Below are 17,296 nucleotides of genomic sequence, written 5' to 3' on the forward strand. Positions count from 1 at the left end.
AGTTCCAGCAAATCCTCCTGATAGAGGTCAGCCTGGACACAGCTCCATCCCCTCCACTTGACAGAGGGCAGCCTGGTGACAGCGCCAGCCCCTCCACTTGACAGAGGGCAGCCTGGTGACAGCGCCAGCTCCTCCACCTGACAGAGGGCAGCCTGGTGACCGCTCCAGCCCCTCCACCTGACAGAGGGCAGCCTGGTAACGCCCCCAGCCCCTCCACCTGACAGAGGGCAGCCTGAAGATAGCTCCAGCCCCTATACCTGACAGAGAACAGCCTGATGACACCTCCCGCCCCTCCACCTGACAGAGGACAGCCTGGTGACAGCTCCAGCAAGTCCACCTGATAGAGGGCAGCCTGGTGAAAGCTCCAGCCCTTCCAAATAACAGAGGACAACCTTGTGACAGCTCCAGCTCCTCCACCTGACAGAGGGCAGCCTAATGTCATATCCAGCCCCTCCACCAGACAGAGGACGGCCTGATGAAAGCTCCAGCCTTTCCACCTGACGGAAGGCAGCCTGGTGACAACTCCAGCCCCTCCACCTGCAGAGGGCAGCATGATGACAGCTCCAGGGACTCCACCTGACAGAGGGCAGCCTGGTGACAGATTCAGCCCCTCCATCTGACAGAGGGCAGCCTGGTGACAGCTCCAGCCCCGCCACCAGACAGAGGGCAGCCAGGTGACAGCTTCAGCACATCCACCTCATAGAGGACAGTCTGGTGACAGCACCAACCCCTCCACCTGACAGAGGGCAGCCTAATGACAATTCGACCCCTCCACCTGACAGAGGGCAGCCTGGTGACAGCTCCAGCCCCTCCACCTGACAGAGCGGAAAGCTCGAGGGCAGCTTGGTGACAGCTCCGGCCCCTCCACCTGACAAGGCAGCCTGATTACAGCTCCAGCAAATCCTCCTGACAGAGGACAGCCTAAACACAGCTCCATCCCCTCCACCTGACAGAAGGTAGCTTGGTGACAGTTCCAGTAAGTCTACCTGACAGGAGGCAGCCTGGTGACAGCTCCAGCCCCTCCACCTGACAGAGGGCAGCTTGGTGACAGCTCCAGCAAGTCAACCTGACAGAGGGCAGCCTGGACACAGCTCCAGCCCCTTCTACTTGACAGAGGGCAGCCTGGTGACAGCTCCAGTCCCTCAACCTGACAGAGGGCAGCTTGGTGACAGCTCCAGCAAGTCAACCTGACAGAGGACAGCCTGGTGACTACTCCAGTCCCTCAACCTGACAGCGGGCAGCCTGGTGACAGCGGGCAGCCTGGTGGCAGCTCCAGCCCTTCTACCTGACAGAGGGCAGCCTGGTGACACCTCCAGCCCTTCTACCTGACAGAGGGAAACCTGGAGATAGCGCCAGACCCTCCGCCTGACAGAGGACAGCCTGGTGAAAGATACAGTCCTTCCACCTGACAAAGCAGCCTGGTGGCAGGTCCAGCCCCATTCACCTGACAGAGGCAGCCTGGTGAAGCTCCATCACCTCCATCTGGCAGCGGGCAGCCTGGTGACCGCTCCAGCCACTCCACCTGATAGAAGGCAGCCTGACTACAGCTCCAGCAAATCCTCCTGACAGAGCACAGCCTGAACACAGCTCCATCCCCTCAACCTGAGAGAAGGCAGCTTGGTGACAGTTCCAGTAAGTCTACCTGACAGGAGGCAGCCTGGTGACAGCTCCAGCAAATCCTCCTGACAGGTCAGCCTGAACACAGCTCCATCCCCTCCACCTGACACATGACAGCCTGATTACAGCAAATCCTCCTGACAGAGGACAGCCTGAACACAGCTCCATCCCCTCCACCTCACAGAAGGCAGCTTGGTGACAGTTCCAGTAAGTCTACCTGACAGGAGGCAGCCTGGTGACAGCTCCAGCCCCTCCACCTGACAGGGCAGCTTGGTGACAGCTCCAGCAAGTCAACCTGACAGAGGGCAGCCTGGACACAGCTCCAGCCCCTTCTACTTGACAGAGGGCAGCCTGGTGACAGCTCCAGTCCCTCAACCTGACAGAGGGCAGCTTGGTGACAGCTCCAGCAAGTCAACCTGACAGAGGACAGCCTGGTGACAGCTCCAGTCCCTCAACCTGACAGCGGGCAGCCTGGTGACCGCTCCAGCCCTTCTACCTGACAGAGGGCAGCCTGGTGACAACTCCAGCCCTTCTACCTGACAGAGGGCAGCCTGGTGACCCCTCCAGCCCTTCTACCTGACAGAGGGCAGCCTGGAGATAGCGCCAGACCCTCCGTCTGACAGAGGACAGCCTGATGACACCTCCAGACCCTCCACCTGACAGGACAGCCTGGTGGAAACTCCAGTCCTTCCACCTGACAGAGCAGCCTGGTGGCAGGTCCAGCCCCATTCACCTGACAGAGGCAGCCTGGTGACAGCTCCATCACCTCCATCTGGCAGCGGGCAGCCTGGTGACAGCTCCAACCTCTCCACCTGACAGAAGGCAGCCTGACTACAGCTCCAGCAAATCCTCCTGACAGAGCACAGCCTGAACACAGCTCCATCCCCTCCACCTGACAGAAGGCAGCTTGGTGACAGTTCCAGTAAGTCTACCTGACAGGAGACAGCCTGGTGACAGCTCCAGCAAATCCTCCTGACAGGTCAGCCTGAACACAGCTCCATCCACTCCACCTGACAGATGGCAGCCTGATGACAGCTCCAGCAAGTCCACCTAACAGAGGGCAGCCTGGTAACAGCTCCAGCCCCTCAACTTGACAGCAGGCAGCCTGGTGACTGCTCCATCACCTCCACCTGACAGAGGGGAAAGCTCCAGCCCTTCGTCCTGACAGAGGGCAGCTTGGTGACAGCTCCAGCATGTCCACCTGACAGAGGGCAGCCTGATAACAGCTCCAGCCCCTCAGCCTGACAGCAGGCAGCCTGGTGACTGCTCCAGCCCCTCCACCTGACGGTGGGCAGCCTGGAGATAGCTCCAGCCCCTCCACCTGACAGAGGGCAGCCTGGTGACTGCTCCATCACCTCCACCTGACAGAGGGCAGCCTGGTTAAAGCTCCAGCCCTTCCAAATACGTAAGGACAGCCTGGTGACAGCTCCAGCCCCCCCACCTGACATAGGGCAGCCTAATGACGTATCCAGCCCCACTGCCTGACGGAGGACAGCCTGTTGACAGCTCCAGCTTTTCCACCTGACAGGGCAGCCTATTGGCAGCTCCAGCCCCACTCACCTGACAGGGCAGCCTGATGACAGCTCCAGCCTTTCCACCAGACATAAGACAGCCTGGTGACAGCTCCAGCCACTCTACTTGACCTAGGGCAACCTGTTGACAGCTCCTGCCCCTCCACCTGACAGAAGGCAGCATGGTAACATCTTGAGCCTTTCCACCTGACAGAGGGCAGCCTTGTGACAGCGCCAGCCCCTCCACCTGACAGAGGGCAGCCTGGTAACAGCTCTATCTCCTCCACCTGACAGAGGGCTGCCTGTTGACAGCTTCAGCAAGTCCTCCTGACAGAGGACAGCCCAGTGACAGCTCCAGCCCCTTCACCTGACAGAGGGTAGACGGGTGAAAGCTCCAGCCTCTCCACCTCACAGAGGGAAGCCTGCATACAACTCGAGCCCCTCCTCCTAACAGAGGGCAGCCTGGTGACAGCTCCAACCCGTCCATCTGACAAAGAGCAGCCTGGTGACACCTCTATCCCCTCCATCTGACAGGGAGCAGCCTGGTGATAGCTACAGCCCCTCCACCTGAGAGAGGGCAGCATAGTGACAGCTCCAGCCTCTCCACCTGATAGAGGGAAGCCTGGTTACAACTCCAGCCCCTCCAACTGACAGAGGGCAGCCTGGTGACAGCTCCAACAAGTTTTCCTGACAGAGGACAGCCTAGTGACAGCTCCAGCCCCTCCACCTGACAGAGGGCAGCCTGGTGGCAGCTTCAGCCCTTCCAACTAACAGAGGGCTGCTTGGTGACCGCTCCTGACCCTTTACCTGACAGAGGATAGCCTGGTGACAGCTCCAGCACCTTCAACTGACAGGGCAGCCTGGTGAGTGCTTCAGCACCTCCACCTGACAGAGGACTGCCTGGTGGCAGCCTGATAATTGGTGACAACTCCAGCTAGTCCTGCTGACAGAGGACAGTCTGGTGGCAGCTTCAGCGCTCCCAACTGAGGGCAGCTTGGTGATAGCTCCAGACCCTCCACCTCACAGAGGACAGCCTGGTGACATCTCCAGCACCTCCACCTGACAGAGGACAGCCTGGTGACACCTTCAGCTCCTCCACCTGACAGAATGCAGCCTGGTTGCAGCTCCAGCCCCTCAACCTGACAGAGGGCAGCCTGGTAACAGCTCTAGCAACATCACTGTACAGGAAATCCTCATGACAGCTCCAGCAACTCCATTTGACAGAGGGAAGGCTGTTGTCAGCTTCAGCAACTTCATCTCACAGTGGACAGTTTGATGACAGCTCCAGCAATTCCACCTGAGAGAGGACAACCTAGTGACAGCTCCAGCAACTTCCTCTGACAGGGCAGCATGGTGACAACTCCTTTCCTTCCACATGACTGTCAACCTAGTGACAGTTCATGCCCGTCTATCTGACATCGAGCAGTTTGCTGATGACCCAAGAGACTCCACCTGACTGCCTGGCAACACGTCCAGGCTCTCCACTTGACAGCAAACAGCAACAGTCTGGTGATAGTGTGAGGAGGTGGCGGGGACCCTCGGCTGCCTCCTCACTCCTACCCACTAAGCCCCATGGTTCCCTCATGTTTTACATTGATATGCTGTGTAATGTGCTGTATTTGCTATGTAACTGCATTTGTACATAGTTGGCTGGGTTGGTTGGGGCAGAAGGAGTTAAAAAGGGGGCCAGTCCACCAGGTTTACAGGAAAAGGATTTCCTGGTCTTGCAGCAGATGCCCAGGCACTTTGCTCAGGGCAAGACTCTCTCCACATCCAGAAACAGAGGGTACCCCGGTTGGGGGGCTACAAGCTGCCACAAACTCTCGGGCCCTGGCACTGTGGGACAGTCTCCAGAAGGACGTTTTGGTTCCCAAAAACCAGGATGGGAGCCATTGATGCTGTATAACTAGTTGAAGACGCAGGGAAAGCACAGGAAGCATTACTTTATTTTCCTCCTGTTACCTCATGATCATTAAAAGTTCAAACATTGGAACAGAATTGTGGCTTGTGGTGCATCTGGAGGACGCATTCCCAGCAGCTGTAGTGAGCGTGTGATGTAGGCAAATGACTTTTTTAGTAGGACTGGGACTTCACCTGTCATTTCATGTGCAAGAGGCCGGGGTGCTCACTGACTGTGACTTAGTAGATTTGCCCACAACTACCACCCCGTGCCACCTTGTTACATTTGGCATAATTGGCAGGATCGAACTCAGCAGCCCTGCCATTACAAGACTGAGAGGACCCCCAGAATTTGTGGACTGGTGACAGCCATGAAGGAGTTAAAGATGGCGGCTTACAGTTAATTTAAGATGGCGCCGAACACTGACAAGGAGACAGTAGTCAGTGACGCAAACATAATGGATGGTGCCGCCTTTCGTGGGCGTCATGGAAGAATCTTGGCGCCAAAAGGAAGGAGGCCATGTCCCATTGTGAGTAAGGTACACCCGAAATGGGTGCGGGCAAAGGAAAGGCTGCTGCCCATGCAACAGAATGTGAGGAAACGGTGGAGCTGCCAGAAGTAACCACCCACGAACGGGTGGAGCCCAGAAGAGCAAGACGGCTTGCCCTGAAGAGGGACGCCATTACCCAGCAAGATACCTACTGAGAGCAGAGACACCGCAGATGCAGAGGAGCCGGCACCTGAGGGAATGATGGAGAAGCCGAAAGTCGTGGAGAGAGGGACCATCGCAGCCGCGATTCCAAGTTCACGCTGCCGCAGTGGAGGACCTTCGCAGCTTCGGTGAGTGAGAGGCCTGGGCCTACCTCAGATCCCACACGACTCCTGCTCCATCCTCCCGCGACGTCTATCTGGACGAGCCCAGGTTCCCACAGCAGAAGAGGCCCGGTAGGTGAGGGGAGTGACTGAGGAGAAGAAGCGTCGGGAGCGCCAAATCTTAAAAGAAACGGTGACCGCAGTCTGGTCACGGTAGTGGGAGGACTCAAGTTTGCTGAGTCGGCCATTGCCAAGGAAAGAAGTAGGAGGAACAGTGATTAGTCATCCTCCAGTGGATCCTCGACTCATATCGTGGTGCAGGATCCACATGCAGCCCACTAAACCAATCAGCGGCCGTGCATTGATTAATGCGGCCCCTTTTTGAAATGTTGTGCTAGTTACACCTGCTGGACTACAGAGACTGTTTCGCATCTCTCATAGGGCAGTGGGCACTTTAAAGCACCAGGACCAGGTGCCAGTGATATTATCCAACCTCCTGATGATCCATAAATGGAGAAATGCGTAGAGGTTCTGATGACATCTAAAACATAAGTATCCACATCTATGCTGTCATCACGCTGAGATTTCTCCATGTATATATATATATGTTTTCTTTTTTCTGATATGTTGGGACAACGGATATCATTTGTTCCAACAATAGGTGGTTTGGTGGAATAGTAGATTCACCAATGCATAGGTATATGCAATTTTAAAATGTGTTTTTGCAGACATATTTTGGATTTTGAGATATCACTCTGTATGTATTAATAGGGTTACCTGCCTACATTGTATTTTTGTGCCAGATAGTTTGGTGGCGGTTATATTCATCCATTGAAAAGGGATTCCCAGGGTCAGCCGCCGTGGAGCAGGGGCGCCATATCCACTGACAATTAGGGTGCCAATCCCCGCTGATAGGCAGGTACCGACACAGCAGGGAACAGCATAGTTAGGTAGTATTTTAATGCACATGTCACTTTACCAGTACCAATCTGTTCACCCTTTGCTTGTATATACACTAACTGTTTGTCTTAAATTGCTAGTCCTCGGCTGACATCTTTATAAACTCCTTTTCCCTATGTGTGCATAAAAGGTTGATTGAATGAGGCACCAACATAGGGCTATCTAGGAGAAATAAAGGGAGAGCCGTCAATGAGTGGGGGCGCCATTTCTCGTTTATGTGTTTAAGGTGCCAACCTCCGCTGTCAGGCAGACATTCAGCATAAGGGTCCCAGAGTAGAGTGAAGATAGTGAGCACTATACTTGCACGGTGATTGTTGTCTATTTATTTTAGAGACATTTTGAATAAAAGTTATATTTTATTTAATCATAAAATATACCAGGGGTTTCTCCTTTGGTTTTTTTTCTTGATTCAATAGAACCCCATTAATATACAGTATATGTATATGCACAGTGTACACAGAAAGCTGCCAATCAGTAGTGTGGGTGTGGTTATACAGAGCTCAGCATTTAGAGAACTGCTAGATCTGGAGCAGATAAAAGGGGGATTTCATCAAACCTGCAGCAAGCAGCCCAGTAAGGCTAAGTTCACACTTGCGTGTGGCTGGTCTGTGGATGGCTGCGTACGTCCCCCTTAAGCTCTGCGTACGCTTTCCCTACTTCCGCATGCGTCCTGCGTTGTCCTGCATACTTATCTTTAACATTAGGTACGCAGGGACATGCGATAAACTGCAATGAATAAGATGAATGTAAATAAAAATGTTATCGCTGAAAACGTCATCTTGTCCCGCAAAAAAACAAGCAGCCATACAGCTCCATCAATGAAAAAATAAAAAAAGGAATAGCTTTCAGAATAAAACAATGCATTTTTTTCTATGAAACAGTTTTTATTGTGTAAAAATGCCAAAGCACAAAAAAAAAATATAAATGTGGTATCGATGTAATCGTACTAACCCAAATAATAAATATGCCTTGTCAATTTTACCACACATGGAACGGCATAAAAAAACAATTCCCGAATTGCTGTTTTTTGTTCATTCTACCTCCCAAAAATTGGAATAGAAAGCGATGGAAAAATGTCATGTGCCCGAAAATGGTACCAATAAAAATGTCAACTCGTTCTGCAAAAAACAAGCCGTTACAAGATTGTCGATGGAAATATGGAAAAATTATAGCTCCCAAAATATGGCAAAGTGCAGTCCAAACATAAAAAAAAATATAAATCTGTTATCGCTGTAGTCGCAGCGACCAGAAGAAAAAAGTCATCTACTCACTTATACCGCATGAGGAACGGTGTAAAAAAATAAATAAAACCAATTCTTCACTTGCTGCTGATTTTTTCATTCTGCCTCTCAAAGATTGCAGTAAGGCTTGTCCCACATTTATCCTGCTCTCTGCGCTGAGCGCTTACACCGGGGTTTCCATGTAAGTACGTGATTCAGACAGAACCCCTGATGGAAGATTCCCTATAATGAGGCAAATGGTGACACTGTGGATGCCGTCTGGCCTATGATACAGCGGTGTCTGTCTTTTTAGGCGTTCATAAAAGTGAAGTCGGTCACAGTTTTATGCACTTCTGAAAAGAAGGACATTGCTGATCAGAGGCTAGACAGAATCTAGAGTAACTCTGCTGCCTCATTATAGTGAATGGATCCCTTGTTTCATCTGAATCACATCACTCAGAGATTTAGATGGAATCCCAAAAGTAAGTGCTCAGCGTAGAGCCAATCAATGTGTTCCCAAATGTTATGTAAAATGTTCCCAACAAAAGCTTCAAATCAATTCACAAAAAAACCAAGTCCCCACTTAGGTCTGTCATCTGTTAACGGAAATACAGAAGTAGTACAAAGGCTCTGGAAAAGTGAAATGGCTCCTTGCCCACAAAAGAAATTCAGAAAATTCTGCACTCCCAAATCCAAATGCCTCCCCTCCCATTTGAGCCCCAGTGTGGCTAAACCACATTTAGCATCAACACGCTTTGCATTTCTCTAGCGATGAGAGACCGCCTAATTTACGGATGTGTGTTTCCAGAAGCATAAGCTGGTCACAACAATGTACTGGGCACTACTGCAAACTGGGGACTACAATGTACTGGGCACTATAATGGCAGGTTGCAAGTTTCTTACAGCAGCATCCACTGTTGCTTGTTTCTGGAAACCACCCATTAATTCAAAATTGTCACTATACCTGTTGATAAATTCCCAAAGGAGCATCATTTCCAAAATGGGGAAAATTCAGGGGGGATTTTGCTCTTCTAGCACTTAGGGGCTCAGTATATGGAGTCCGTAAACTATTCTAGGAAAATCTGCGCTCAAGGAGGCATGTAGCGCTCTGTCCCTATCTAATCTGGCTGTTTGGCTAATCAGTACTGTACAGCCACATATGGGATATTTCTACATTCAGCAGAAATTGTAGGACAAATTTTGGTGCCATTTTTACCCATTTTCCAGTGTGAAAATTTAAAATATGGGCTAAAACAAATTTTTGGTGGTAAAAATGTAATTATTTTTACTTCATTGCCTTATGGTATAAAATTCTGTGACACACCTTTGGTGTCAGTATGATCACTGCATGTCTAGATGAATTCATTGAGAGAAGTAGTTTGGAAAATGGGGTCACTTATGACTGTCCTGCCACCTCAGGGCACTCCCATTGGATCATGGCACCTGCAAACCATAACAGTAAAATCTGCACTATAATATGGTTCTCCTTCCCTTCTGACCTTTGCACTGTGCCTGAAAGCATTGCCCAATTATAAGTTCAGTATTGGTGTACTCAGTAGGTCCATTTTTCCCACTAGCCCTTAGAAAAATGAAAAATTGGTGGCTAAAACAATATTTTAGTGGGAAAAATGTAATTATTCTTTCTTCAACGACCAATGGAGTAAAATTCTGTGAGGCACTTGTGATGTCAATATGGTCTCTGCATCCCTAGATAAATTCATTGGGGTGTGTAGTTTGTAAAATTAGGTCACTTATGGAGGTTCTGCTGTTCTGGCACCTCAGAGGCTCTGCCAATGTGACATGGCCCCCTCAAATCATTCCAGCAAAATCTGAACTTCAATAAAGTGCTTCTTCCCTTATGAGCTTTGCAGTGTGTTTCAAAAGTAGTTTTCCCCCACATACGGAATATCGGTGTACTCAGCAGAAATTGTATAGCAAATGTTGGGCTCTATTTTCTCCTTCAATCCCTGTGAAAATGAAAACATTTGGGGCTAAAACAAAATTTTTGTGGGAAAAATATATTTTTTAAATTTTCACAGATATAAAATTCTGTGGAGCACCTATGGGTTCAAGGTGCTCACCACACGTCTAAATAAATTCCTTAAGGGGTCTAGTTTCCAAAATGACGTCATTTGTGGTGGGTTCCCACTGTTTAGGCATATCAGAGGCTCTCCAAATGGGAAATGATGTCTGCTAATGATTACAGGAAATTTTACATTCAAAAAGTCAAATGACCTTCCTTCCCTTCCGAGCCCTTCCGTGCACCCAAAAAGTAGTTTACTCCCTCATATGGGGTATCGGCGTACTCAGGAGAAATTGTACTACAAATTATGTGGTGCAATTTCTCCTGTTACCCTTATGAAAGTGCAAAAGTTGGGACTAAAATCACATTTTTGTGGGGAAATTGTGATATTATTATTTTTACGGCTCAATGTTATAAACTTCTATGAAGCACATGAGGGTTCAAGCTGCTCACCAAACATCTAAATACATTTCTTTGGGGGTCTAGATTCCAAAATGGGGTCACTTGTGGGATATTTTCAAATACATGTGGGGTATCTGCGTACTCAAGAGAATTTGCACAACATATTTTCAGGTCCATTTTCTCCTGTTACCCTTGGGAAAATAAAAAAATTGTGGCTGAAATAACATTTTTTTGTGGAAAAATTAGATTTTTTTTATTTTCACAGCTCTACTTTATAAATTTCTGTTAAGCACCTGAGGGTTAAAGGTGCTGACCACACATCTAGATACATTCCTTGAGGGATCTAGTTTCCAAAATGGGGTCACATGCGGGGGTTTCTATTTTTTTAGGCACATAAGGGGCTCTCTAAACACGACATGGCATCCGCTAATGATTCCAGACAATTTTTCATTCAAAACATCAAACGGTGCTCTTTCCCTTCTGAACCCTGCGCCCAAGCAGAAGTTTTTCACCACATATCGGGTATCGATGTACTCAGGAAAAATCGCACAAATTTTGGGGTCCATTTTCTTTTATCACCCTTGTAAAAATTTAAAAAATTGGGTCTAAAGATTTTTGTGAAAAAAAGTTAAATGTTCATTTTTTCCTTCCCCATTGCTTCAGTTCCTGTGCAGCACCTGAAGGGTTAAGAAACTTCTTGAATCTGGTTTTGAGCACCTTGAGGGGTGCAGTTTTTAGAATGGTGAAAATGTTGGTATGCTGCTCTTCAAAGTCACTTCAAATCTGTTGTAGTTTCTAAAAACAATGGTTTTGTAAATTTAGTTGGAAAAATTAGAAATGACTGGTCAAATTTTAACCCTTCTAACTGCCTAACAAAAAAAATTGTGTTTCAAAAATTGTGCTGATGTAAAGTAGACATGGTAAATATTATTTTTTAACTATTTTGTGTCATATAACGCTTTAGTTTAGGCATAGAAATTAAAAGTTTGAAATTTGCACCATTTTCAAATTTTTTGCCAAATTTCTGATTTTTTCAGAAATAAATGCAAGTCATATCGAACAAACTTTACCACTATCAAGAAGTACAATATGTCACGAAAAAACAATCGCAGAATCAAGATCAGTTGAAAGGTCTCAGAGTTATTATCTCATAAAGTGAAACTGGTCAGAAATATAAAATGTGCCCTGGTCATGAAGGTGAAATCAGGCTCTGGGGTAAAGGGGTTAAGCTGACAGTTCCTGGTAGAAAAACCCGTCAATGCAGCCGAATTAAAGCAATTCTGCAAAATAAAAAAAAAAAGTGGCCAAAAATCCCCCAACATGTATGTAAAAAACATTTCACAAGTTATCACAAACTCTTGATTGCATTTGTTAGTGATGAGGGTGGCACAACCACTTATTAGCTTTAGGGTGGGCAAGTACTTATCACATGGGTAATGAAGGGTTTGAATGAATATTTATTTTCAATAAGTTGAATGATCTTTTAAAAGCTGCATCTTGTGTGTTCTTCATCTAGTATTGAATTATCTGAAATATTTAAATGATAAATTAGCACTAAAAAAATAAGAAAGGAACAATTTCAGGTGAGGGGCAAATGCTTTTTCTCAGCACTGTATTTACTGTTAATCCCTTGGTTCTGCTGTAAACTCACAGGCCATGTCTAAAGGTACCGTCACACATAACGATATCGTTAACGATATTGTTGCTTTTTGTGACGTAGCAACGATATCGTTAACGAAATTGTTATGCGTGACAGCGACCAACGATCAGGCCCCTGCTGGGAGATCGTTGGTCGCTGGGGAAAGTCCAGGACTTTATTTCGTCGCTGGATCTCCCACTGACATCGCTGAATCGGCGTGTGTGACACCGATCCAGCGATGTCTTCACTGGTAACCAGGGTAAACATCGGGTTACTAAGCGCAGGGCCACGCTTGGTAACCCGATGTTTACCCTGGTTACCATTGTAAATGTGAAAAAAAAAAAAACAGTACATACTTACATTACGGTGTCTGGTCACGTCCCTCGCCTTCAGCATCCTGCACTGACTGTGAGCGCCGGCCGGCCGTAAAGCAAAGCACAGCGGTGACGTCACCACTGTGCTTTACGGCCGGCGCTCAGTCAGTGCGGGAAGCTGAAGGCGAGGGACGTGACCAGACACCAGAATGTAAGTATGTAGTGTTTTTTTTTTTACTTTTACAATGGTAACCAGGGTAAACATCGGGTTACTAAGCGCGGCCCTGTGCTTAGTAACCCGATGTTTACCCTGTTACCCGGGGACTTTGGGATCGTTGGTCACTGGAGAGCTGTCTGTGTGACAGCTCTCCAGCGACCAAACAGCGATGCTGCAGCGATCGACATCGTTGTCTAGATCGCTGCAGCGTCGCTTAATGTGACGGTACCTTAAGTTTGCACAAATATTTTTTTTATTTTTTTGCAAATTAAAAAAGAAACAATCTATACTTTTTTTTATTGTTTTATGTCTACAGTTTTTATGTAAACTATAGGCCATAATCAGCAAAGCTTTCAAGCCAGAATTCTGGCGTAAAAGCTTTGAGAAGTCACAAAAAATGTAGGTGATACTTGGAGATGTGCCTAAATTTTGCGGCTTTTGGTGTTATCACTCTAGTGTCTCTCAGATCCGCCAAAATGCGTGGAGCTGGGGCGGGACGACGGTTCGATGGGACATGACTTATCAGCTTGTCTAATTTATGATGAGCTCTGGTGTTCTGTATGCCAGAAATTTAACACCATTACTTGACAAGAGTGAGATTTATGGCATAGTGCATGGAGGCGCACGCGAGGCATCTGACACTCCAGATTCGTGAAGAAATGTGCGCCTTGTCATGAACCAGGAACAACTGGCTCCAGTTTATCTACTCATCAACATCAGCGTGAACAACACCGTATTTGATGAATCGGGCCCTATGTGTCAGTATGGTAACAGACTACAAACAATCTCTGTGTAGTCCGAAACATAAACATTGAAATATACACATCCTTTGCTAATCATTGCTGGTCAGCCATTGGGTCTATGAGATTTTCGGGGAGGCACAGATTCTGCCACAGGTTTTGATTCTAAGGGTCTAGTAGATGGCAATGCCATTTGTAGATTAGGAGCTAGTTGCTTTCTACTTTTTAATTGAATGATATCACTCTTGAAATCAAAAAGTAGCAACATAGGTTAGGATGCAGGTCAAGTGCACAATTTACCAATTTTGTTACTCAACTTTGTTATGGAATTTTTTACACCAGAGCAGGAATAGGCAATTTTAAGCACCACCTATGCATTTTTTTTGTCAGTGCTGGAGGAGTGCTTCTAATCTAAGGTCCCTAATCGTTGTCTTATACTTACCCACGCCATCTTAACCTTCTATTGACGCCACTCTGATAGAAGCTTGCAATGGTCACAAGCTCTTAGTGCAAGTCTATGAGAGCCAGAACAAGACTGTCATGGACTTGCATTGAAAAGTGATTACTACATCAAAAACTGTAGCGATCTGGCAGGTCACATACTGATAGAGACCGAGAAGAGCGGAGACGATTGAAGGTGGCAACAGGTAAGAATAAGACTAGGGGCAAGGAACTTAGATTAGAAGCACCGCTCCAGTGCTGCACTAAAAAAAGAAGCTGGAGTGATGCTTTAAATAACTAAAGATCCATTATTGAAACTTAAGAGACGCTCTCTACTTTATACTGAGTTGTGACAGGACCATAGGGAGTGATAGTAAGTCCTCAGGGATGCTGCAGGAGGTGGTCTGGACCATGTTAGAGACTAAAGAGGGAATTTAATACGCAGAATCCTAATTGTGAGTAATAATATACCTATTGTTTCTCCCTCCCGGCACTGATCACGTGACTGCTGGGAATTTGCCCAAGTTACTGCTGGCTGATTAACAAAAGTTGTGTGGAAATGAATCTGCTGCCAGAAACCACTGTTGGCTGCTCTCTGCTTAAGACAAAAGGATGAGATGTGTTAATCTAAAACGCCCTATCCTTCTTTTCGCTGGCATCATTATAATTCATTAATGTTTGTATATACATAAAATATATGCAAAACCAAACAAACATAGCCCCTTACCTTTCATGCAGTCTGCTCTCCTCGGACACACATCCAATATGCGCTGGCGTCGGCGGGCTCTCCTCCAGCACAGGCAGGCCCAGCCACGATCACAATGGAGTTCAGAACTTCTGGAGAGATCCACTCCTATCCAAGCATACAACTCTGGAGTTGGTCTGTGTTAACTTAGAAAGTTACTAGGGTTTCTTATGGATCTTTAACAATTTCTGGATTGGATGAAGGATGAGTGCACCACTTGTTATCTTATAATATCATAGTTCAGTTGTGTTGGGAGCATGGCCTATGTAAATAACGGGCATACGTTAAAAACAATTTGGACCTACATATTTGACATTTTCTCTGTAACCTCTTCGCCACTACCAATGACTTGATATATCACTTGAATAAGGGGGGCATTTTGCCTTTCTAATGAGGCACGGAGCAGTATCTATGGGCGAAGCACCAGTCTGCCGCACCTGGCATGCTACTTGAAAGTGGGCATCCTGGCTGGGTGTGTGGACTTGTGCTGTGAGGGTGCTACAACCGTGTAGGGCACATGTTACCAGTGTTGCTGATTTGCCAGGCCCAGATGTTTCACAGCTCAAAGATGGAGACTACCATTCAAAAATAAACCTTTTCCTAGACGGTAACTTGATTGGGAATATATGCGATCGATAGTGGGTACACAATCTTATGAACATTTCCTTTACAACTCGATGCATTTTCCACACAGTCTCCTTCTTTCATTTCTGTATTGTTCTCTATGTCCACTGTTTCTCACTCCTTCACCACAACCCAGCTTTATAACTACAATCCTGCTTTAGAAGAGTCTATTACCTGTCCCACGATTCTGTGTCCTCTGTTTCCTTTAGGGTGCCAGAATGTCCGGTAATGCTGACGCTCTGGAACTCCCGCCTTGGACACTTCACTCGTCTTATATACTCTATCCTATTTACCTGTTACCTTCAAGCGTTATAAACTCTGGGTCTCGTGGCTAGGCGTCCTCTCCCAGGACCTTCTCCGTAAGGTCACTCTACCTCTTAGTCACTTCTGCTCCAGATCTCGCTTTGTCCTTCAGTTTCTTCTCACTTAGGATCACCCCAGAATGCATCACTGCTCACCTTGGACCTTTAGGTTCACTTGCTATACTCTCCAGGCCCTATGTTTCTGACAGGAAATTGTTACTTACCCTGCAACTCAGCACCACCCACTCTGGACCAGTCCCATATATATATAGGCTGAGATAAAACAGACGTGGCACTCACCCGAAGTACACTGAAATCAATGTCCTTTATTCATCTTCATGCAGTAATGGACATTAGTGGAGACAGAGTGGGGAGTGCCGCATCTGTTTTATCTCAGCATCGATTGTGATTCTATTTTCCTGATACATGTTGAGCACCATCCTCGAAACGCATAGAACACTCGTGTGAAAAAGGGTCTTAAAAAGAATCCTTCCTCATCAATAGAGCCTGTAAACACATTATTACCTAGTGCTGTTCATTCTTGGATCTTTTGTTTACCATATATATATATGGTATATATACGGTACCATATATATATATATCATCTCCCGCCTTGACTACTGCAACATCCTTTTCTGCGGCCTCCCTGCTAACACCCTTGCACCTCTCCAATCCATTCTTAACTTTGCTGCCCAACTAATTCATCTCTCTCCTCACTACTCCTCTGCTTCCCCCTCTGCAAATCTCTTCACTGGCTCCCATTCCCTCAGCGTATCCAGTTTAAATTACTAATACTGACATACAAAGCCATCCACAACCTGTCTACTCCATATATCTCTGAACTAATCTCCCGATATCTTCCCTCACGTGATCTCTGGTCCTCCCAAGACCTCCTTCTCTCCTCCACACTTATTCGCTCGTCATCCAACCGCCTCCAAGACTTCTCCTGAATATCCCCCATCCTCTGGAATTCTTTGCCCCAACACGTCCGACTATCAACCACATTCGTATCCTTCAGACGGAACCTGAAAACCCATCTCTTCAGGAAAGCCTACAGCCTGCACTGACCCCGCTGCTGCCTCATCACTAGAGTTGAGCGACCTTGACCTTTTTAGAGTCGAGCCGGGTTTTGCGAAACCCGACTATGTCCAAAGTCGGGTCGAGTGAAATCGGCCGATTATGACGTAAAGTCGGGATCGACCGAAACACGAAACCCAATGCAAGTCAATGGGGCAGCATAGTCGGCAGTGAGTGGGGGCCAGGAAAACACCTAGAGTGCCCATTTTAATGTCAAAACCATCCATTCTTCTTAATGAAGCTTGTCAAGCGTAATTTACCTTATAATAATTGGAAGGCATTTGAAATTGGGGGTCATTTGGCTAAAGTTGTGGGGGGTAGGGCTGGTTCAAGTAATTAGTGGGCCCAGGAAATCTGGACCACGTCACGGCAGTGGAGCAGGGAGAGGTAAGTATTTCAACTTTGCAAGTGCTGTGAACCTGAGCAAGCAGGGGGGGCCCACTCGTTGGCATTGGCACTGGCACAGGGCCCCTCAAAGTACAGCGGTGTGTTTGCACGGCGGGGGCGCCTCCCACCGGCAGCAACACTTTTGCGTACTATGAGAGGCCCTGTGCCAGTGACGTCGCCAACTAGTATTCCTCCCCCCACCTGATGAAGGAACCTGCACTTTCATCTGCACCTTCCTCTTTGTCCCCGTGTAAGGTGGTATGGTATGCGGGAAGAGCAACCTGACTTTCAGCAGGGTCACAATGTTGTTGTGTAGCGTGCACGGGGAATGTTGCGTTATGGGTCAATGTACCAGCAGACTCAT

Source organism: Ranitomeya imitator, chromosome 6, assembly GCF_032444005.1.
Source record: "Ranitomeya imitator isolate aRanImi1 chromosome 6, aRanImi1.pri, whole genome shotgun sequence".
In the NCBI taxonomy this organism is placed as follows: domain Eukaryota; kingdom Metazoa; phylum Chordata; class Amphibia; order Anura; family Dendrobatidae; genus Ranitomeya; species Ranitomeya imitator.